This window comes from Castor canadensis, chromosome 5, assembly GCF_047511655.1.
Source record: "Castor canadensis chromosome 5, mCasCan1.hap1v2, whole genome shotgun sequence".
Classification (NCBI taxonomy): Eukaryota; Metazoa; Chordata; class Mammalia; order Rodentia; family Castoridae; genus Castor; species Castor canadensis.
In genome coordinates this window covers 91,407,092-91,430,664 of record NC_133390.1, presented here as the reverse complement: position 1 = coordinate 91,430,664, position 23,573 = coordinate 91,407,092, and the positions used below count along the sequence as shown (strand labels likewise).

Below are 23,573 nucleotides of genomic sequence, written 5' to 3'. Positions count from 1 at the left end.
ATAAGGTTTCTCAGAAAGGCCATTCCCTTTCAGACCAAAAAGGTGGTCAGTAATGCAGCAATTCACAAGAAAATAACAATGCTGCTCTCCCAGGAACAGCTACCCTAAAGGAAACAGAGCACAAGAGGGAAAGAGACTGAATAATTAACCTACAAATGTGGTTATATAAGTGCTAAAATTCCACAATCCACAGCCCTATGGCCTCATTTTAGCCTTTAGCGACTTTCCCATCCCAGCAGTTGCTAGTGGCCTGCACTTACATTCTCCACCTCCGTGCCTTCCCAGGAGCTAAACACCTATTGATTTTCCCAGAACACTGACTTCTCTCCATAATAGGATGATTTGGTGAACGCTCTGTCAAATGCAAAGGGAAGCCTCTGCCAGACCGAGCATCAGAACGTGGTGTTTTTAATGGAAATGTGAAATATTGATGCAATTATAAATCAGTGAGAACCCAGAGGGGAAGATAATCTCATTTGAGGGAAGAGCTTTGAGGTTTTTTTCTTTTCTTTTTTTCTTGTAAAGAAAAATTGGATCAGGGAACCAAATTTATGAAGCAAAAATAGTCAACAATATTCCATAGCTGTTATTGGGACTGAGAAGAAAGTCAAATCATACATACAGTGTTGAGAAGCAGAAATGGCACATTTTAATGTTAGTTAGGGAGTCACTTATGTTTTAGGCTGAAACCCAAAATTTTTATTGTTTTGTTTTGTTAATTCACTTCTCTTATGTCCTTTTCCAAATTCCATATTGTCTCCTAATTTTGCCTTCTGTATCCTAGATGATGTTTGTCAAGGTGTCTTTTGGAGTCTTTAAAGCTCATTGTAGCTGGCTGGACGGACATTCCTGATCTACACTAGGGCACATTGCCAAGCTCAGGACCAGGTCAGAGAGAAATAGCAGTGGAGGCAGTAGGGTATAAAAAGTTCCACAAAGCCAGGCTGGTGGTGTGCTCTGGTAATCTGAGTACTGGGAAGGATGAACAGGAGGATAGTGAGTTCAAGGCCAGCCTGGGATACATAGTGAGATCTTGTCTTAATAAACAAAACGTTCTAAGAGGGGAAACTGTAATCAGAGGACAGTTCATTAAATTGGGTGGAAATACAGCAAACAAATTTATTACTCATTGTAGCCAGAATCTCATCATGGCAGAGTTGTTTCTTTTTGTTGTATTTAGATAGTCTTTGTTCACTGCTTTCAGAAATTCTGTACTTGTTGAGGGGAAATACAGAAGTGTGATAAAAGGAGAGGACATATGTATGGAAAAGAGATGGAAAATGAGTTGAGTCTGTTGGGATGGAAGAATGATAAATTGGTTTTGACATTGTTTTGAAAGAATCATAGTAACCAAAGCAAAAATTTCACAATTAATAATTTAAAATGATAATAAAAATGATTAGATTTGTTATCTAAATATTGTAAACATAGAAAAATGTGAACATAAATAATCACATTTGTGATGGTGGCAAGGGAACAGAATAACTGCTTCAGTATCAAATGACTCGTGCCAATATGCTTCTAGTTTTTCTGGTTTTCTTATTTTTTTTTCTATCTTAATAAAAAGAAAAACTACATTTGTCAATTTCTCAAGCTTAGTAGTAATAACATGCTTCACAATTTATTGAACTGATTTCATGTACTTAAAATGTTTCTCTTGTGTTTTTAACAACTATAATAACTTTAGACTTCTGAAAGGTTCCAGGAGAGGAAGTCCTCATCCTACTCTTGGTTCCCACAGCCCTACTTCTGGCAGCATGTCTGCATCTTGCATGTCACTGTTTTTGGTTTATGACTTGATGGAAGATGTTGAGTCCAGGTCCAGAAGGTTCCAGTTCCTTTATGGGCAAAAATCGAGGAAGAGGTGTTTTTGTCTTCATTTGCCTTTGCTTATGACTTTTGGATACTTTTCATATATTTGTTTCTTTTATTAAAATTCTGATACAATTGTACTGATTGGATAGAACCTGGTTTCATGTAATAGAGATCTCAAAGGGTCTAACAATGCAACATTTATAAAAGTTATAATTTATACTCCTCCTAGAAGCTGCAGTTAATATAAGAATTAAATATTCATTGATATTATGCAGTGACTTTGTCTTAGAAAAATTTGTTGTGAGTTGTTCATAGAAATCATAACAGGCTTTAGATGCGAGATGGTCTTGATACATAAACAACACACCATCGTGAATCTAGACTACAATGTGAAGTCAATGCCTAGATCCATCATTAAAGTGCAGGCCGATGGGACATGGGGATTGTTTTTATATTTGTAATTTCAAATGGAAATATCACTTAATGAACCAAAGCTTTGCCAAAGGCCCACTTAATGATGTTTACTTGGCTTAGGAAAACAGGGTAAGAAATCTGTTTGCCTTGGAAGGCTGGGAAAGAATTAAAATAGAAAACCAAATGACCTTCAAAAGGAAGTTCTCCAGCTGTCTAAATCTGGAATTTTTATATGATGATACAGCATTCTCTGAAGTGAGTGATCACATGGGACAAAGTTGCTCATAGAAAATGTGTTTTGACATATCCTAAATTATTTAGAATGAAGCTCAATAGTTCCGCTACTAAACAGAGTGTATGTGAAAAATACAGTGTGCAAAGTAGATGTAAACAAAAATTGCTACTAGCATCACCTGCAGAGTTAATTTGGTAAAATCTACACATTAACAGATGTGATAAGTATTCTTTCTGGTAAACCAAAAGTTATCTATTGTAGAACTGCAAAGTCTTGATAACTGCAAAGTCTTGATAACTACCACAACTCCAATCAAGGACACTTCTTAGAAAAGCAGAATGGTAAAACAATTGTGATGAAGCTGATCAGTTTTATGATACATGGTTATAGAAAGGCAATATTAAAAGAAGAGAGATGTTTAGCTTATAATAATTAAAAAGTAGTGTTAAGAACTAATATTTGTCAGAAAACCTCCAGCATTTCCTAAGGGAAAGGAAGGTTTTTGCTAATCCCACAAATTCCCCAGACCTAATGGCAGGTAAATTCTACAGTGTTGATAAAATACATCTGGCCTTTCTAGCTCAATGACATACATCATTAGGACCAGCTACCTCAAGCAAGTTATTGATCATAATTCAACTTCTCATGTATATTATGTTATAGGAAAAGAACTTCTGAACAACAATGAGAACTTTCATGTCCTCTTGGTAGATCTTTTTCTCTTTGTACATTGGCAATGTACAAATATTCTCTGGCTTCTACATCAGATCTTTAATGGTTTTCTTAGTGGGATTTGGTCCTCCAGAGCCTGATCACTTTTAAATGCAATGACAATATTGCATTTTGCAGTTGAGGTACCCCAAGGTGACTCTCTTGGGCCCCTCTTAGGTGACCAAGAGTCTTTCTTGAAGTTAATGCCATTTCATCTTGCTCTAACTAAACACTAAGTATTGTCAAACTCACTAAAGTGATTTCCCTTTGAAGAGAATAGGATTAGGAACAGTTTGAGGTAACATTTTTAAAATGTTTGATAAAATCTAATGCTAAGAGAAGAGAAATTGTGGGGGAAAACATTGGGAAAATGAAATAAGAAAATGATTTTCATTATACTTTATATTTTTATAATTTTAATACTAATTCCAAGTTACATGTGATGCATTATATATCAAAATGTTGAAGTAAAATAAAATTAGAGTGTTAAAAAGGAATAAAATATTGATACTCGATTCTTCCAGTCTTAATCATCTCTAACCTTCTATTTACACTAGCATCTCTGAGTGTTGTGGGTACAATTAAGACTTGGGACTCTAGTGTGAACAGGCCTGTGGGAGGCATTTTACAGAATACATTCCAATGAATTGGGAACAATTGGCCAATTCAGTCAAGCACTATTTAGAATGACCTTTCATCTTCAGACTTAAAAAATGACCTTAAAAAGACTAATTTTGTTTTCTTTCCTTCCCAACCTCTACAAAATGAAATCTCAATTATTATTACTATTATTTTTAACAATGAAAGGGCAGTAAAAAGCGTGACTGGGCTCCTAGCATTCCAGAGAGAGAAAGAGTGACAGGGGAGTCACCTCCATGTGACCATGAAAAGGTTAAGTGTTCCCAAAAAGCCCAAGTCAGTATCATGGACACTCAGGCAGGGGAATTTTCTGTCCCTGTCTCATAAAGAAGTAACAATTTTCCTTTGCTTTTCCTTTGTGACAAATAAAATTAATGAGGATTTAAAAAACATCTGCAAATTGGTCACTGTCTTCTTTCCTTTGTTTATCTGACTTTATCCCTTTAGGGGAATTGTTACTATTTTACCTTATTTTATTTTATGTTATTTTATTTAGTTTAGTTTTTGTAGGGCAGGAAGTCTTCCTGGCATCTGGCATCAAACTTTGTTGCAGGCTCTAAGCCTCTGTGCTTTGAGTCAAGCTGATTTGTTCTTCCCATCTCTACTTCTATTTAGAAACATTTTGCCTTCTCGGTAATTTTATGAATTTTAAGCTTTGACTGCTTTATGTCACAAAATCCTTTTAGATCAAACTATGTTTATTGGAGAAGACCAGTAGAAAAGATATTGTTAAATTACTTTAATTACATATCTTTGTTTAAATGTGTGTGATCTCAATTACAGCAATTTTTAAAAACATAGCTTTGGAATTGAAGTTCTTTTGTAAAAATAAGACTATTCATCATGAAAACAAAGGTAGTAATTTCATTTTCACCTTGAAACACAGTCAAATTTAAGTAGTGATGATACAACCTAAATATTGTGGCTTGAAATCTAGAGCCTTGGTTCTTCTGTTGAAATGACCGTAAGAAGGAGACTAAGGTAGAAAGGAGAAAAATAGAGGGACGAACCAATTTGGGTTTTAATACGTGTATACATGGAAATGTCACAAAACTCCCCATATAGCCATCTGAAACAAACAAAAATGTCTTTTTTCAAAAACTGAGAAGGAGAAGGTGAATCAGGTCCTGTGTGGTGGTTGGTACCAGTGTGTTGTGGAATATAAGGAAAGGCTGTAGGAGGGTGAAATAGTTTGTACTCATATATGAAAATGGAAAATGAGACCTGTTGAAAATATTTCAGGAATGGGGGGAAGGGAGATAAAGGAGAATGATGATACCTTGTAGTAACTTTTATAAAAGTCACAATGTACCCCCAGTACAACAATAAAAAAAAAATCTAGGTTCTAGTTCTAGCTTTTCTCCTAAGTAAAATTAAGGAGATCAGTTAATCTCTGGTTCTTAGTTTGTCTTTTCTAAAAAGGTGAGATTGAATACATTATTTTTAGCATATCTAGAACTTCTAAGACTATAAAGCACTGTGTTATAATAAGGTCTTTTGAAACATAAGTTAAAATAATTTAAAAATTATAATTTCATATCTTAGAGACATCAGTATAGGTCTAATATCAAGTAGACTGGGATGGAGTGACAGTCTTATCTGGATCTCACATGGTATAGATGTGAATAAATGCGATAATGAGCTTTAAACAGCATCAGTTAAACTGGCTTGAGAAAGTACACCATTTGATTTTTGTCCAAAACAAAGTTTTCCCATATAATGGGAATCATATGAAAATGTTTTTTGCTGTACTGGAGGTTGAACTCAGGGACTCAGGGCCTTGCACAAGAACTCTACTGCTTGAGCCATGCCCCTATGCCTCAGTACTTTTATTTCTTCAGATAAAATCTCACACTAACTTTGTTCAGGCTGGCCATGAACCATAATCCTCCTATTCTACTTCCTGAGTAGCTGGGATTACAGACACATACAACTATAGTCAGTCATAATTGATATTGTCTAATAGTCATATTGAAAAGTTTAACAAAGTAAAAGTAATTTTGCCATTCTATTTTAGTTAATTCTATATATCCAGAATATTATTGCTTGAAAATATAATAATTTAAAAGATTTTAATGCTATTCACTCTATTTCACATTCTTTTTTTAATGCTGAATTTTAAAAATTTGCATATTTTATACTTACAACAGAACTCATTTTAGATTAGCCACACTGTAAGTGCTATATAGCCACACAGGGCTTCAGACTTCCATATTGGACAATAGAAGTCTAGATAAAATACTTTATTCTAATCATAACTTTTAAAACTACGTATTAAAAATCTATGAAAAACCCTTTCCATATCTCTGTATTCAATTGAATTTCAATTAACCTTTTGAGAAGATTGTTTTTGCCCAGGTTTTGACAATGTGGCTGCTTTCATATAGCACAAACTGTAGGGATGTCAGTTATCTCTTAAAGAATTAGGTTGTGAAACGAATCCCAATTATCCAGCATCCATGACAGAGGCTGTGATGGCTTTGCCTGCATTTCAAAAATGGACTCAACTTGAAAGTGACATATTTCATTGTGTTCATTGCAAAACTGATGCCTTATCAGAAAACCCATTTTTCTACTGCCTCTAGAATATTGATCACTGCCAACAAGTTTAAAAGGGCTTCATATAAACTACAGATAGTTCTTTACCTGTGCCCCAAACTAGAGAAAGTTTGTCTAGATTTGTACATTGGGCTGAGTTCTTGAATAGAGGTTTTATGTAATAATTAGCTTTTTGAGCTAAAGTATTTAAACAAACTTTAATTTTCTTTTTTGTTTTGGTCATGCACTTATTCTTTAAAATAGGAATATGAGATATTTGTAAAGATCTCATTCAAGGAAGGGCTAGAATTTGGTTTGAGTCAGGTTTAACTTGTGTTAAAGCTTCCATCCACAAGGCCTGTATCTATTAAAAAGAGATTTTTTTCTGTAATGTCTTTTATAGAGAATTGATTCACAAGTAGATATGTTTTCTTCACACAATTTCACAATTTACCAGAGTCTCATAACTTTAATTCATATCAAGTTCTTTTGTTCTTATAGAAATTTAAATTTGTGAGTCGTTGGAAATGAATTAGTCTTAGATATGTGAACGACAAATATGTGTTAATGGAAGATGCAAGAATTCTTCCCCGTAGTGATAAGGATTAAATTCAGCACTTTATACTAAGTAAGTGCTCTACCATTGAGCTACACCATTAACCCAATGCCAGGATTCTAGCCCAGGTTTTGCTGTTGATTCCTGACCTAGGGCTAATTTTGATAACAAATTCTTCAAGTACTTGATCTTAACAGAAGTTAGGAATTTCAAGATGCTTAATAACAGTGGGAAGTTACATGGCCATAAACTGTTTTAGTGTTGTTAGGGATGTTCCATGTCTTCTAGTCCAACAACTTCTAACTCTGGTACCCTGAACAACTATTGTTGGATCTTCTACAGTACTGACTGCAAATAGTGATTCCTTGGCTCCTTTCCTTACCCTTAAATTGGGACCCCTTATCAGACAAGGTCTTTGAATTTAAATTTTTATTAAATCCCTCAGATGATTTTTTTTATGCAGTCAGGTTGGAGGATCTACCATCTTTTTTCTATAGCTGAGAAAATACAAGATGAAAGACTTTAGGGTATGTGCCTCTATTCCAAAGCCAGTGGATGTCATACCTGGAATTTCGCTTAAAAGATGCTCACTCCCCTAATAATATTCCACACTCTACCGTGAACTAATTAAAGTAGGAAGGAAAGGAGGACATATTTAGACATACTTTCAATAATGAAGCTATTTTTTCTCTTTTACTTTTCTTTTTTTTTCCAGTGCTGAAGATTGAACCCAGTGTCTTGTGCACACGGGACACACACTCTAACACTGAGCTACACTCCCAGCTCCATCATAAAGATTTTTAAAAACAGATTTACTTGAATTAAAATTAGCCAAACAGATTGGCTTTCTGCAGTTATTTCATTTAATCAAATTTTTACTGTATACTTTATTTTTTACTATAAGCATTCTTCAAAGAACCCTGCAAGCAAGTTCTTCTAAGCACTTCTCTCATTTTCAAAGTATAGGAGGTTTAAGGTAATGGAAGAATATGTCCATATATTTTTTCTGTGGCAGCTGGAATCATTTATGTAGGTTTATGTAAATTTTATGCAAATGTAATACATTTTATGCTCCCAAACTTATGACGATCATAACTGTTTTATTCTCCAAAAGTTGGCCTTCAGCAAGATCCTACTGAGGACTGATGATCTATACAGCCTCCTTCTGCCTGGACTTTTGCGACATTTATCATTATCCTACTTGGATACTTAAAGATTTGTAGTACATGAATATATAAGGCTAAAAGTAAGGCCCTGGCTTTCTTCTAACCCAGGCTGAATTACCTCCTGTAAACATTTGGGGATCATTCCTTGGAGTTTTTCTTTAGTTCCCCAGTAAAACTCATCTTGATTCATTTACTCCACAAAGTAAAAATCATTCAGATTGCAAGTTTATTGAGTAAAAAGACATACCCTAACATGTATGGAAAGTACTACTAAATTTTATTAGTTTTAAAAGTGACTGTTTGCCAATAGCTAAGTTTAGAAAGAAACCATTCCTTACAATGCAGCTGTAGAGAAAATTTTAAGGGGTGATGATTTCATTAATTTTCAGAACATTACAGCTAGCTGACAAAGTCTTTTCTATACCATTGTGGCTTACTGCCTTTGAAATTACTTTCTTTTCTTAAATTAACCTGTCTGAGCTAAAATGACACAATAGCAATAATAGTGTGATAAAATTGGCCTCTTTGTATAATCTTAAAGTGTCTTAACTAACTTAAATAATAGTACCCTGAATTTATAACTGCCAAAACATGCTCCATAAAAAGAGATTAATATGAGGATATTAATCTTAACACTATCTTCTTCAGAAAGTATTATAAAAATAAATATATGAGTGACGAGAGGAGGACCTTGTTCCCTAGATTTATTAGGAGTTTATCTCATGGAGGAGAAGAAGTCAGAGGGGTAGTTAGACATTTTGCAATACATACATCCCACAGTGTCCGCTGGAGAGGGTCTTGGATTAGGAGAAAACTTTGTGAGCAGCAGGAGGGAAGGAGGACACAGAATACCAAGGAAAGAGAGATTCGTGGGTCCTGCAAGAATGTTGCTCCTGGAAAACAGGCTCAGAAGATCTTTTATGAGAGTAATGAGTGAATGAGTGAGTCATTGAACCGATAAGTAGAATGGATGGATGGATTCATGGATGAACTAGGTAAGCCCCTTGCACCTTCCATTAAAGAAGACCATCCGAAAAGGTCTCCTTTGGGGTGGCTGATCAATGGATAGAGAAGGACTTAGAATTCTTTTGGGTTAATTGTAAGCTTCCTGTCAATTTTAAACTTTTGTATAAATACAAAGTATTTCTATTTCTTGAATATGGCCAATGGTGGGTGAGCTGACTGATTCAGAAGAGCCCCATTCCCCTTTTGGGAGGCTTCTTTAAGTTGAATTGAAACCTTCTCCCTGTGACTTTCCTTGGAATGTGATTATTCCTTTGGAGTCCCAGAGCACTTCTCCTCCTCCACATATGGGAACACTTCTCTAAACAGCATGCTAAATGCCTAGATCTGTGGAGGTCTGTATTCTGTTAGCCCATGATTGCTAATTTAAAGTCTCCATAAAACATCACAAATCATGTTAAACTTGGAATACTGAAAGTTAATTTTTGCTTTATCTTTCTGATACTCTCCAACTTACAATACAAAAGGCAGATTATAAGGCATGCATTTTTTTTGGAAACTAGAGAAACAATTCAAACTTTACAAGGTGTTAAGTTCTCATTGCAGAGCAATTTGACCCACAAAAAGACTACTTTATTTAAAATGTTCATGAAGTAGAGCGCTATGTTACTTAAAAAAATATAGTGGCTTTCTATAGTACTATGTTTTTGTTTAAAAATGATACCATAAAAAAACCTGTCCCACTTTTCCAGTGATGTGAAAGATGCATCTTTTATCTCAGACATTCATCATTCATCCCTTCAACATTCATGTCCTTCTTTCTTTTGTTCTTTGTACATCATTCATTCATCAAACATTTACTTAATTTCTATTATGTACTTGACTTTTGGCTAGATACTAGTGCTAGAGATACTATGTAGAATGAGACATGGTTTCTGTCTTAAAAAAGCCTGGTCATCAAATGTCTAAAGCAAGAGGCCAAGGTGAAGTGTTAGGAATAACTAAGAGAAAACGAGTTTGGACATGTAATAAGTAGACATTGGGTGAAATAAGGTAGAATTTAAGTGCAAATAGCAGCTGATATGAAATGTCTGAAAGGAGGAATGACCCATGAGCTATAAATCCATAGCAGTAGAAGAAGCATATTGCTCTAAATTCCTTATCCACCACAAAAGAAAACTGAGATCCTAAAAGGGCAAGGCATGGTCTCTTCAGGACAAGGTCTCCTCAATGTTTTCTAAGAGTTAGGCGTAATACCAGATTACCACATCTGGTTAGTGGAAGACATCAGTCTGTAGAATTTTGTTTTATCATATTCTGGTATTGTAATGTCATCTTAGTAACATTTTTATTTCCTCTTATAAGGAATAATCTCATAGAATAACAATTCATTCTTTCAGCAGTTCCTTAGTTGAGACTAGTTCTCCCAATATGATGACTTGAAAAAAAATCCTTATTCTGACAACTTTCTAGAAGACATCTTTAATTTTCCAGAGCAATTGCTCACTAATTAGTATCCCAAGAGTGTAAGTGCTCTAAATGGTGCCCTCATAATTTTTACAAACTAAGACAGCTTGGGAATTTTCTAATTTAAGTCCCAGGAAAATTCAGCACAAATGCTGATAAAAATGTGATGTCATTCTATGCCAAAATTCAGTGGAAGCATTTAATAAAGTTTATTTTCACCAAATATTTAAGTTTATAGAGTTTTCTAACAGAGTTATATAGTCTAAATTAGCATACAACCTAGAATTTTTAAGAAGAGATTAAATAAAATGACTTTATACTCTAATCTCTATACATTTAAAGGTCAGGCTAGACAAATTTTGGTTACAAAATTTCCTTTGTGTAGAGAAAATATTGGTCCCAGTACATTATTAGATAAAAGAGAATTCCAATCTTTTGATTCTTGGCCTTAATGTTATCTTTCCATTTCAAGAATAAACATGGAGGTCACACATATATGCACACAGTGAAACAGAATTTTTATGAGGATTTAAAAAAGGAAATCAGGAGAATATAAGAAAAGAAAATAAAACACACAGTGGTACCTCTCAGCGAGCCCTGGGGATAAATAAGGGTGTGGCTGTAAAATGAGTCACTCTGACATTGCCTCTCTTTTCACATAGAGACAATGGTGTGGCAGATAGACACTTATGTAACTCATAGTCTGAAACAACAGAGCAAAGAGGAGGAAGAATTTTGTCCTTTAAAATGAGTATCTTCTCTTTTTTCCTATAGCAATTGAAGGAGGTGTTTTTTTCCCCCTTTTCTCTTCTTCTTTTTTTAAAGTAAAATACGTGTTATGCACTAGTAGGTAGTGAGTGAATCCTTTTTGCCAGCAGGAAGAAAAGCAATTTTTGAATGCCAAAAATAGCTCCTTTGTGTGAAAATATCACCTACCCAAAGACATTTTAGGGAAGAAAGGAAAGATTCATGCTCTGAATTAATATTTTTAAAATATATAGGCTGAGAAGTGTTAGCAATAGAGCAGGAAGAAATTGACATGAATAGACTGAGAAGAAGCATGCAACCTTATCTATAGCCCTGGCAGTCCCAAAGTCTGCACGCTTATCCTTTTTATAGTGCTTCCGGCTTTTTGTATGATCTTAGTGATAATTTATCACCCAAGGCCATGTCTAGAGGAGACAGGTGTTTCTAATCATCCTGTTTGACTCAAGGCATTTATTTCTTTCCTTCCCTACCTTCTAATCCTTGTTTCCAATACAATATTACCAACTAGAAAAAAAGCAGGAACCGGTCTGGTTGTCAAAGATGTCCCTAGTGCTGGGGACAGAAGTAAAAGCTTGTATCTTTCTTTGTCTTAAGTCACACAGACCCCTTTGGCATCCATATACTCTAAGAAGTCTCTTTTTGTATTTTTTGCATATAGCAGATCATCGGTCAGCTACAAAGAATTTTGGTAGAAGAGTGATGGGCATGTATTGCTTTTTTTTGAGACATGGTCTTCTTCTGTAAGCTGGCCTTAAACTTGTGATTCTCCTGCTTCAGCATTCAGAGTGGTAGGTTACAAGTGTGTACCACCAGACCCAGACCCAGCCTGCATCTATTGCTTTTATCACCCCAGTGTCCTTTTCTGTTTCTATTGGTAATAATACATGCTTTTCTCTTCTTTTTGTTTTAACTAAACCACAAACTTTATTCTGATTTCAGCAGATTTTTCCACTTACTTCCTTTTTTTGTTCCAGGATTTAATCCAGAACACCATGGTGCATTTATTTATTTATTTATTTATTTTTTAAAATTTTATTATTCATATGTGCATACAAGGCTTGGGTCATTTCTCCCCCCTGCCCCCACCCCCTCCCTTACCACCCACTCCGCCCCCTCCCTCTCCCCCCCACCCCCTCAATACCCAGCAGAAACTATTTTGCCCTTATTTCTAATTTTGTTGTAGAGAGAGTATAAGCAATAATAGGAAGGAACAAGGGTTTTTGCTGGTTGAGATAAGGATAGCTATACAGGGAGTTGACTCACATTGATTTCCTGTGCGTGTGTGTTACCTTCTAGGTTAATTCTTTTTGATCTCACCTTTTCTCTAGTTCCTGGTCCCCTTCTCCTATTGGCCTCGGTTGCTTTTAAGGTATCTGCTTTAGTTTTCTCTGCATTAAGGGCAACAAATGCTAGCTAGTTTTTTAGGTGTCTTACCTATCCTCACCCCTCCCTTGTGTGCTCTCGCTTTTATCATGTGCTCAAAGTCCAATCCCATTGTCGTGTTTGCCCTTGATCTAATGTCCACATATGAGGGAGAACATACGATTTTTGGTCTTTTGGGCCAGGCTAACCTCTCTCAGAATGATGTTCTCCAATTCCATCCATTTACCAGCGAGTGATAACATTTTGTTCTTCTTCATGGCTGCATAAAATTCCATTGTGTATAGATACCACATTTTCTTTATCCATTCGTCAGTGGTGGGGCATCTTGGCTGTTTCCATAACTTGGCTATTGTGAATAGTGCCGCAATAAACATGGGTGTGCAGGAGGCACATGCTTTTCTCTTGAAGAACTAAGTACTCTTGTCACATGCCATCTTGGTGACACCATCAGTCCAAGTATCTTGTGTTTCTTCCATTGGATAGACTCGTGATCCATGCTTGAACAGTGAAACATTCTCTTATGAATCTGAATTTTGGTAGAATGACACAAACAAGGAACATGGTTACTGATTCATTCTTCTCTTCTCTTGAAGAGAGTCCTTATTGATGCATTCTTCCTCTTACTTAGACCAGGTGGATAACCTTGATTCCTTCTGCCTAAGGCCTGGTTTCTTTGTATAATTGCAATAAATCTTTAAGTAAGCCAATATTTGCAATTAAAAAATCTTAGCTACAACATGCAGAAACATAACTCATTTGTTAGAAAAACTTGGGGGAGATAGCATTTCCACTTGTAGACACTCATGTGTTGGCTAACTTCTTCCCACTGCATTTATCTCAGCTTTTTCAGTCACTCATTTATTTGATTTTATTCTTTTTTATTTATTCACTATTTCCATTTTCAAGGCTAGTCCTGCAGATAGCTGGACAGCAAACTCCCTCATCTCCCATATGTCTCTGCATAAAAGTCACTTTTTCAATGAGGCCTATGACCTCTTCGTAATCCCCTTGTCCTGACTTTTCTTTTTCTCAGATACAATACAATTTACTTATTTATTACATGTTATGAAATAAGGAATTGACTCCAAGAAGGCATGAATTTATTTTTGATTTATTCATTAAAAAAATATTCCTACCACCTATACTGGTTGCCTGATTTGGTTAAGTAGATGAATGGGGAAAGGATTTTTTAAAAGTCTACACACATTACTTGCTCTAGGACTTTTTTACTGAATTCTTCAAAATTCTTTTTTGTAAGTGTTTTCCATGAGGATGGCCATAGATATATCCTTATAGGAGATGTGGAGAGCAGAAGTGAGCTATTCTGGAGCTAATATCTGTGTTTATCTGCTGGCTGCTTGCTGTCCTCACTGGCATAAAATGGTACTAGGCCTGCAATCCCCCATCTTAGTATGATCTTCCTTCAGCTTCCCCAACTTCTGGGCCAGGTGGTGTGTTTTAGCTCTATGACCAAGGGCACCAGCTTTTTTAGGACATTCATACCACCAACGTGGGAAGCAACACTAACATCACATTTGATCATTTGTTCTCATGGATTCCAGCTATGCTAGTGAATTCCAGCTTGTCTTTGAGCTCATTCACTTTATGTCTGTCTTCCTTTTCCAAGTGCTTTCTTTTGACTTCAGACTTCAGTATCCAACTGAAGACAAGACAATGACCTAACGAAGACCGCTTACCCATGTCCTACAATTGTATAGTGTCAAACTCTATTTTGTAAAATAAATTTGTGTGTGTGTGTGTGTGTGTGTGTGTGTGTGTATCTCCTAGTGGTTTTGTTTGTCTGAATGCTGAATGAACTCCAACCCCTCACGTGTAGATTTGGATGTCCTGCCATAGCAAAACCTAAAATGTGTGGTGGCTTTGGAACCACAGAATACATAGAAAATGGAGACACAGTAAGAATTTTTAGGAACATCTTGGTGAAAGTCTCAAGTGCTATGATGTTGTTCATAGACTTTTGAACTATGATGAGGCTGTTGGTGAGGGCAAAGAGACAAATAGAAGGGGGAGACAAATCTTGTTAGAAACTGGAGGAAAGGGCAGAGATTTAGCAAAACTTGTGTCCACAGTAATGTGGAAAGTAGAAAATGTGCCTAATGAACTTGGGGGTCTAGTTAAAGAGATTTCCAGGGAAATCTAAGTAATACCCAGAAACTAGGTGCTACCCGGTTTCTTTTTGTTGCTTGCCCCAAATGTGAAATGACAGATAAACTAGGGGAAAGACTGCTAAACAAAAAGAAGCCAGGACTTAATGACTTTGAAAACTTTATACAATTCAACGTTGCTAAAAATTTTAAAACTAGTAAAATAAGAATGGCTCTGAGCAAAGATCAAATCCAAGGTAGTGCCAGGAAAGCATATTAAGGAAGAAAAAGTCCAGGGCATCCTGTAAAATCATTTTGTTACCGTCTCAAAAACATCTAAAAAGGTACCTCAGAGAACATCCAGTCAAACTAAACAGCCTTTAAAGAGATGAGGAGTCAATAAAAAAATAGAGTTCACAGAAAGAAGAAGGGCATTGTCTTCAGTGATCACAACAGAAGTTCACGGTAGAGAGGGGTTTATCTGGAAGATATTTATTGGAGTGCCTTTAGTCTAATGGACTTAACCTGAAGAAGTTTTATAGGAGAGTCTCAGTTTTCAAAAGCGAGATGTGCAGAACCATTATCACTCGAATAGAGAAATAGAATGAAGAAGAGAACTTTGAATGACCAGAATTTTAACACTATATTAATGAAAATGAAAAAAAAAAAGGACTTAGAGGACAGAACCAAGAGCCCAGATGACAGTGTAGAGAAACGGTGTAGATATGAGATCTAGTCATGGGCCTTCCAACATCTACCTGGATTTTGGAATTGCCTGAACCCAGTGCCTTTCTTTCATCCTTCACCCCCATTTTGAGCAGGACTGTTTAAAAGTAGTTTTCTTATTCCTATTTCAACATTGTATGTTGGAATAGGAGTACATAATTTGCCCTTGATATTTTATAGGTCTACAAATTACAAGGAATGGTGCTTAAGGAACTGTAGAGGAATCTTAGCCACACTTGGACCTGACTTTGATGATGAGATTTTGAACTTTAAGGTGATACGGCAATGGAACAAGAGTTTTGAGGTCTTTTGAGAGCAGTGAGTATATTTTGTATCTAGAGGGACATATGTTATTAGGGTCAGAGCATGTGCTGTGGTTGAAACCAGAGTTTTAGGCCTTAGGTCCAATCTCCTGCCCCTATATGCCAAACAAAGAGATGAAGAAGGGCAGAGAAAGGAGGTTTATTACATATCATAGGAATGCCAAGGGAAGGCATCAGTACATCTTCAGCCTTCTTCGGTGTATAGAAAGGAGTTTTAACTTTCTTTTTTTTTTTCTTTTTTAAATTATATTATTGTTGTACTGGGAGTACATTGTGACATTTACAAAAGTTCTTACAATGTATCATAGTTGAATTCACCCTTCCATCATTCTCCTTTATTTCCCCCTCTCCCCATTCCTGGAATAGTTTCAACAGGTCTCATTTTCCATTTTCATACAGTAGTACATAATATTTCTACTACATTCAGCCTCCTTCACCCATTCCTTATATCCTCCTTCCTCCCACTGGTACCATCCCCCAGACAGGACCTGTTTTGCCTTCCTGTCCTTCATTTTTGAAGAAAGGTATTTTTATTTGTTTGGGATAGCTCTATAGGTAGTTTCCTTGTGAATATTCTATGTATACATGTATCATAACCTGAATTGGTTCATATCCTCTATTTTTCATCTTTCTACCTTTGTCCCCTTCTTATGGTAATTTCAACAGGTTTAAAAATTCTACATTCATTCTTGTATAGAAAGTACATCGCCTACATTTACCTTCTTCACTCCCCTTAGTTAAACTGTTTCTCATAATATCGTGCCTATCTCCTACATGAGAGAAAATATGCAGTCTTTGTCTTTCTGAGCCTGACTTACTTCACCTAACATGATGTATATGGTCATACCACCCTGAACGTGTCTAACTTCATCTGAGCCCTAGCTTTAAATTGACAAAGAATTAGGACAGGAGGCAAAAGGTATGTATTAAACAGCTGTAGTCACAGGAGGTGTGGCCTAGTTGGCCATTTTCATAGTCCTTGTTCTCAAAGAGTTCTGAAAGGGTTCAGGAGAAGTTATTATCACTGTCATTCCTTGAGGGGAGTAATCTGGCTAGGATGAACAAGTCTTTGTTGCCTGGTGAGTGATTTGTCCTAGGGGGGTTTTGCTGTTCCTTAAGGGTAGTTTTGGTCCTTTGTCATAAAGATATTGTCAATCAGTCCTGTCCTTCCAGAAACCCAAGATGATTGCAAAGTGACTGCAGAGAGAAATGGCATAGAGCAAAGACATACAAAATGGAGGCAAGGATGCTTAACTTTTCTCCTGCTTTTAGTTCATTTATGATCCCAAATAAGGAGTCAGTACTTTTCAACAAAAGCAGTTTTTAAGTACTTGTTACAGGGTGGGCAAGCTCTAGGTGGTTTCCAATGATCCTTGCCTCCTGGAATTCACACCCTTTTTTTTGATTCCTTCCTGTTGAATGTGGGGTAGGCTTATGATCTCACATCTGACAACTAGAATATAGCAGAAGATAATGTTGTTAATTCTGAGATTTAGTGATAAAAGACTGGTGTTTCCATCTGGTAAGGAAACCATCTCCTACTCTCTTTCAAATGCTTTACCTAGAGGGAAGCCAGCTTCCATGCCATAAGGCAGCCCTGTGGCAAGTCCCATGGGAGTGAGCTTGAAAGTCCCCTTTCTGAGCCCTGGTAACATCTATGTGAATAAGATTGGAAGCAGAGCCCCCCAACCCCAGACAGTCCTTGTGATAACTGCAGCCCCAGCCAAAACCTTGATTTTAGCTTCTGAGGGAACCAGAGCCCAAGATACTCAGCCAACACAGACACCTGCTTTACAGAAACTGTTGGAAAATAAATGCTTACTGTTTTCAGCTTTTAATAATGAGTTGAGATAATATGTCATGCAGAAATGTACAAAAATACATTAATATTCTAGAGGATGGACTATATGATAATGTTCTAATTGCCATTACACAAATTTCATGAAGAAATTTCAATGACATTATCAATGAATCTTTTAGTCACTAATTGAAGATTGACATCCTCAAGTTTGGTGTCTTACTTCTCCACTGTCTTAACTGATCTTTTGATTAATTAATTCTTAAATTATAAAATGATGGTTGAAAAGGGCATGAGGGCATGGCATATCCTTGTGGCCTTGGAATTCTCCAAGGTCAGAATGCTCAAAGATAAAAATGTACTGAATTTATTTGTAACAGTAACCAACCTCCACGTCAAGCTTTATCTGTGCTTAGACTATCAAACTTGCTTTATGTAATATTTTAGTCAATTCTCATAACAGCCCTTTGAAATAGGCATCATCATTATTTCTACTAAAGAGACTTCCCCAGGGTTCCTCCTTGAGAAGAGGTGGGTCTGAAATTTAAGCCCAGGCTTGCCTACTTGCAAAGAAGGCCTAAACCCTTAATTCTTCCATTCAGGGGTCTCCTGCACTGTTCTGCAAGAACAGACTAACAGACTGCAATGTGTGTATTCACTTACTGGCCCAAAACTTACAAAATAGAACCAGGACCAGCCCTTTTCTTATCCTCATGTATGCAGCCTGAGAGGATTTTGAATCTAGCTTCCTTAATCTAACCCCATGTTTTGTAAGGAGGGGTGCATGACCAAGCTGAAGTGAACCCTCTCACCAGGTTATTGCCCCTGCTCCTAAGAAAACTTTTGCTGACCTTAAACACTGTTCAGAATATGGGAGATAATTAAACTGAACAGTTATTTTGATTTCCAGGATTAGGAGTACATAAAAGGGATAAATCAGAGACATTTGGCTGAGTGGAACAAAAGCTCCTTGGTGATGTCCATAACCAAGACTACCATTCCAAGGGACAGGGAGACTGGCACATTTGGTAAACTGTGATGTTCCAGATATTTATCGGTTGTGGTATGGGTCTAGGGGCCATCTGACAGGTGCTATTGACTTATTTTTTTAAAAGACAGTTGCAGTATAAAATGCAGTTGTATCCCTGATAGGAATTGGGTCTTTGTTCTATTTTTTATTTATTTATTTTATTATTTTATTATTCATATGTGCATACAAGGCTTGGGTCATTTCTCCCCCCTGCCCCCACCCCCTCCCTTACCACCCACTCCGCCCCTCCCTCTCCCTCCCACTCCTTCAATACCCAGCAGAAACTATTTTGCCCTTATTTCTAATTTTGTTGTAGAGAGAGTTTAAGCAATAATAGGAAGGAACAAAGGTTTTTGCTGGTTGAGATAAGGATAGCTATACAGGGAGTTGACTCACATTAATTTTCTGTATCTGTGTATTACCTTCTAGGTTAATTCTTTTTGATCTCACCTTTTCTCTAGTTCCTGGTACCCTTTTCCTATTGGCCTCAGTTGCTTTTAAGGTATCTGCTTTAGTTTCTCTGTGTTAAGGGCAACAAATGCTAGCCAATTTTTTAGGTGTCTTACCTATTCTCACCCCTCCCTTGTGTGCTCTCGCTTTTATCATGTGCTCATAGTCCAATCCCCTTGTTGTGTTTGCCCTTGATCTAATGTCCATATATGAGGGAGAACATACGATTTTTGGTCTTTTGGGCCAGGCTAACCTCACTCAGAATGATTCTTTGTTCTATTTGATCGGCCAGGTCTTTTTAAAAAAATGTGGCATTACTATAATTTTTAAAGTAAGATTTTGGTTAAAATTCTTAACTAAACATTTATTTGCTTTTTCTTCTCATTAATTTCTCAACAGATTTAATTTCTTTAAAGTTAAATCCTTTGTACTTCTTACCATTAAGTGTTAGCATAACTTAAAAAATAACAGTTGGAAAAATACATTCCATGATTTTTTTGGGTCATTTTTCTCATACCCAGGCTATATATTCAGTCACAGGGTGATGGAAAGGCCAAAGATTTCTTATCACATCAGAGTTTTTAGGTCATTTCCATTTTTTTCCCATTTTATTTTTTCCTTTTCAAACTTTCACTTGAAAGGAAAATTAGTTGGAAAACACCAGCCAAATTTTTTTCCTTCCTGTTTTGACTATTCAACTGCCAATTCTTTCTCCATACTTTATCTGATGTGCACAAGATACAGAGAAATTATGACTGTTTTTGGAGTTGGCAATAGTTAAATGGAATTATTGCGAGTGACTCAAACCAACATGTATTTTGTGGAGTCTTTTGATTGTGCACAGCTTTCTCTGAGACATAAAAACCTCTTGAAGGATTAGCTTGCTAGAGAGAATTATCATTTTGGAAGATTTGTGCCACATTTCAATGATAAAATTATTCAGAAAAAAATGCCTCTCTGTAAATATTCTCTAAATGCTCACAAACATATGAGCCTTTGGGGGCCAGAATCAGGGCACAATTTGCATAAATTAAATGTACACACATACACATGCATTTGATAATCCAAAAGGCCTCCCAGATGTGTTCTGATCTTTCCTGGTAAATTTCATCAGAATAACCATGTCGTGTCCTCACAAAAGCCTGGGACATAGACCATGGTAACACTACTCGGAAAACCTGACATTGGCCATGGGTGTGTTGCAGCTATATTAAAGTGGCAGCTGGATTAACTCTGTTGGATTCCAAGTAGGCTATATGTCTCTTTTCCTTAGTAGACCAGTGTGAAATATAAAATTTACATTTTAATGTAATACCTTAAATGACCTAAGTCATATATTATAAACAACTTACCCTATGATAACTCTTCTGATAGACTCAAATACTCTTTTTTTCAAAATGAAATCTGGCACATTTCTACAAAGTGAGATGACTGTATCAACAAATTCCTAGAGATTTTTAATGACTAATTTTAATAATTAATCTGATCTGCTAGTTGGAAGTTTTGGTTGTTTTATGTGTCTATCTCATTAGAATTTCCAGCACTACTAAAGCATTAGTGTTGGAATATACCGGGAGAAATTTTGTGAACTGGTTAGTTCATTACATATAATACAGTTGAGTAGTTTCACATCGTTACCTATGATAGACCACCATAGCCAAGGGACAAGATGTAATTCAAACATTACCTTTCCTGTGATGATGGAGTTCATGTTAAGCAAAAAATCTGACTTCAGAAACTTACTTTGCATATTAGTCAAGTATGTGTCTTTAAGTCCACCTAGCCTGGGCTGGAAGGCTCCCCAGGAGACAGTGGGTAGAGGAGAGACTGTGAAGTGATCCTGCAGTATTCCTTCTTATCAAAGCCCTTCTTAGGCTAGGCTCCCACATTCCAGCCTTCTCATCCCATTATAAACTGGGGTGAATTTTGGGCTGGACAAGTCCTATTATGAAATGCTCTGTGACAGGAAAAATTGAGAGAATGTGCTTGTGTAACTATAAAAGCATGTTTATATGGCTTGGATGAGAGCAGGCAAGAGAGAGAGAGGTGGGTGGAGGGGCAGAAAAGAACAGTGATATTCTTGGAAATAATATGCTCCTGTGTCACCCCTATAAAAGGCATTTCCTTTAAATCAGGCAGGCATAATGAACGGTGTGACACTTGGTAGCCTGCTTTTCATCCTAGAGATAGCCATTACCACTCACTAAAATAGTCTGTCACCGTGATGCTCTGGGGCCATTCATTTTTCATGGCCCTCTTAGTGATGTGACTGGGATTTCCTGAAACCACCTTGCATTAACACACCCTTGATTCCTTTCTTCCAAAGGTTTTCATGTGTGTGTGTGTGTGTGTGTGTGTGTGTGTGTGTTCCCCAGAAGGCAAACAAGGAAACAAAAAAGAGCATAAGATCAGCCAAAATTTAATGTTATAACATGGAGAATTTTCAAAGTTTATAGTTCAATGCATAGCATGTAAAAATTTTTAAAAGGCAGTTTAAAAATTCTTACCAGTCCAGAGGTTCAAATTTCACAGCATGAAAGGCAATTTCAGCAAAGTGAGGGCTTCTGATTTGCAGGCTGCTTCAAATAACAGTGTCCCTTTGATAATATTGACACCTATCTCCTTTCACAATCTAGTGCTTCTCCTGCACTTTGTAACATATCCCATCTGTTTTTTAGGGCCACTGTCATAAGGATGCCTGGAAGAGTGGAGAAAGGCCTGATTGATCACAAGGTCCTATCAAATGTCAAAGCTGCCCCTGGCTGACCTCCCATCTATTCAAAGCTGCTTTGATTTAATCTCCAAACTGGCTGCTTCTCCAGGCTGTGAGTTCTATCTGCAACCCATGTGTCAGCATTGAGATATGACCTGCTTCACGCTCCATTCATCTCATTTGAAGGACGGAAATTAAACTCAAGGGTCGAAGAGGGGAACTGCTCAAAATACACACACATTAACTGAAGCCTTTTGTGTGGGTGCATTATAGGAGTTTGAACAACCATTAAAAATTATATTGAAATGAAATTGATCTTGACTCCACTGAAATAGCTTGGAACTTTTCCTCCCTTCACCTAGTCTTCTTTCTTTCCTCCTCTGTAGTAATCATATGTACCTACCTAATCTCATTAAGGTTCAAAATGGGAGCGGAAAAATTCATATGACTTTTTTCAGTTCTTTTAAAAATGGTGACTTTTAGAAAATGCATAGATTGCCTATCATTTGCACTGTAAATAAATAAAAAAGATAGGGAAAACTGATAACTGTACTAATAGAAATGTAGGCTGTTTTGTTGAGCACAATTGAATTATTTATGTTTCACCTTTCGAAATTTTTTAAACATCCAATTAAAACTCGAACCTTGGGACATATAACTATCAGGACATATTGCTGCAGCATAATTCTGTATATTCTAGGTTCCATTTTTTTTTTCTGTGTGGGAGATTGAACCCAGGATCTTATGCCTAGTAGGCAGCTCTACCACTGAAAGATAACTCAGGTCCTTGGCTCTATTTTTGTTTTGTTTCCCTTATTCTTTTCATGGGCCCTTTCATACTATTAACCATGGCTAGTAATGGAATAAAGGATTGAATTCTTATAGATTTGTTGTATAATAATCTCAAAAAACAAAACTCTATGTTATTTACCAGAGGACAACTATGACAATAAGATCATTGTATCTGAAGTGTGTTGAGAAAGTTAACTATATTCAATTTGTGTTTATTCATTAGCTTATGTATTCATGTATTTATTATTTGAATTCTAAATTTTAATGGTACCTAGGTAAGAAAGTCTATTTTTAATTTGAAAGCATATTATGCATTTCTCATTAAAATAGTAATACTTATTTAATATAGAAAAACAATCAGCACAGACAGACATGGGGAGGGGCAGAGAGAGAGAGAATAAAAGACACCCAAAACACTATTGACCAGAAGTACCCAACATTAATACCTTAGTGATTCTCTTTCCATTTTGTTTTTATGTGCACAGTTGTTTTCCTTATATGAGATCACATTCTTCCTATAGGAAACCACTACACTTTCAGTTTTTATGATCATTCTCTTTTATGTCCAAATAATATCAACTTATATGTAATTGGTTATTCATTTTGCTCAAACTGTATTGATGCCCACGGAAGTTTTTCTTTTCAACATTTTTCACTTTTTAAAGCATTATTATATAAAAACATTTATGCTTCTATGATTTTCTTCAAACTCGTTCATTTTGGGGAAAAATGATGTGTTCAATTTCATATTGTAATCAAAACTATTATCTTTTATGTCCTTTCATTTGAACATTCATTTCTAAATAACTTTCCTTCTTAAATAATCATTTGCTTTTCCTTTAACACGTATTTTGTTTTATATGTAACGTGTAATAGGATGAGGACCGTAGTGAATATTAATGCTATTTCTACATAGACTATTACTTGGGACGATGGAAATGCTTCAAAATTATGGTCATATGCAGAGAAAGATTTGAGCAT

The 23,573-nt window shown here is 36.2% G+C and overlaps 1 long non-coding RNA gene across 1 annotated transcript in view; it reads left to right on the top strand.

Moving 5' to 3' along the window:
• Positions 1-22,769, top strand: part of LOC141423084 (uncharacterized) — an 80,570-nt gene extending 57,801 nt beyond the window's left edge. Inside the window, exon 3 of the long non-coding RNA XR_012447739.1 lies at positions 21,766-22,769. This is a non-coding gene — a long non-coding RNA (uncharacterized lncRNA). The remainder of the gene's footprint in view (positions 1-21,765) is intronic.
• The last annotated feature ends 804 nt before the right edge of the window (positions 22,770-23,573 follow it).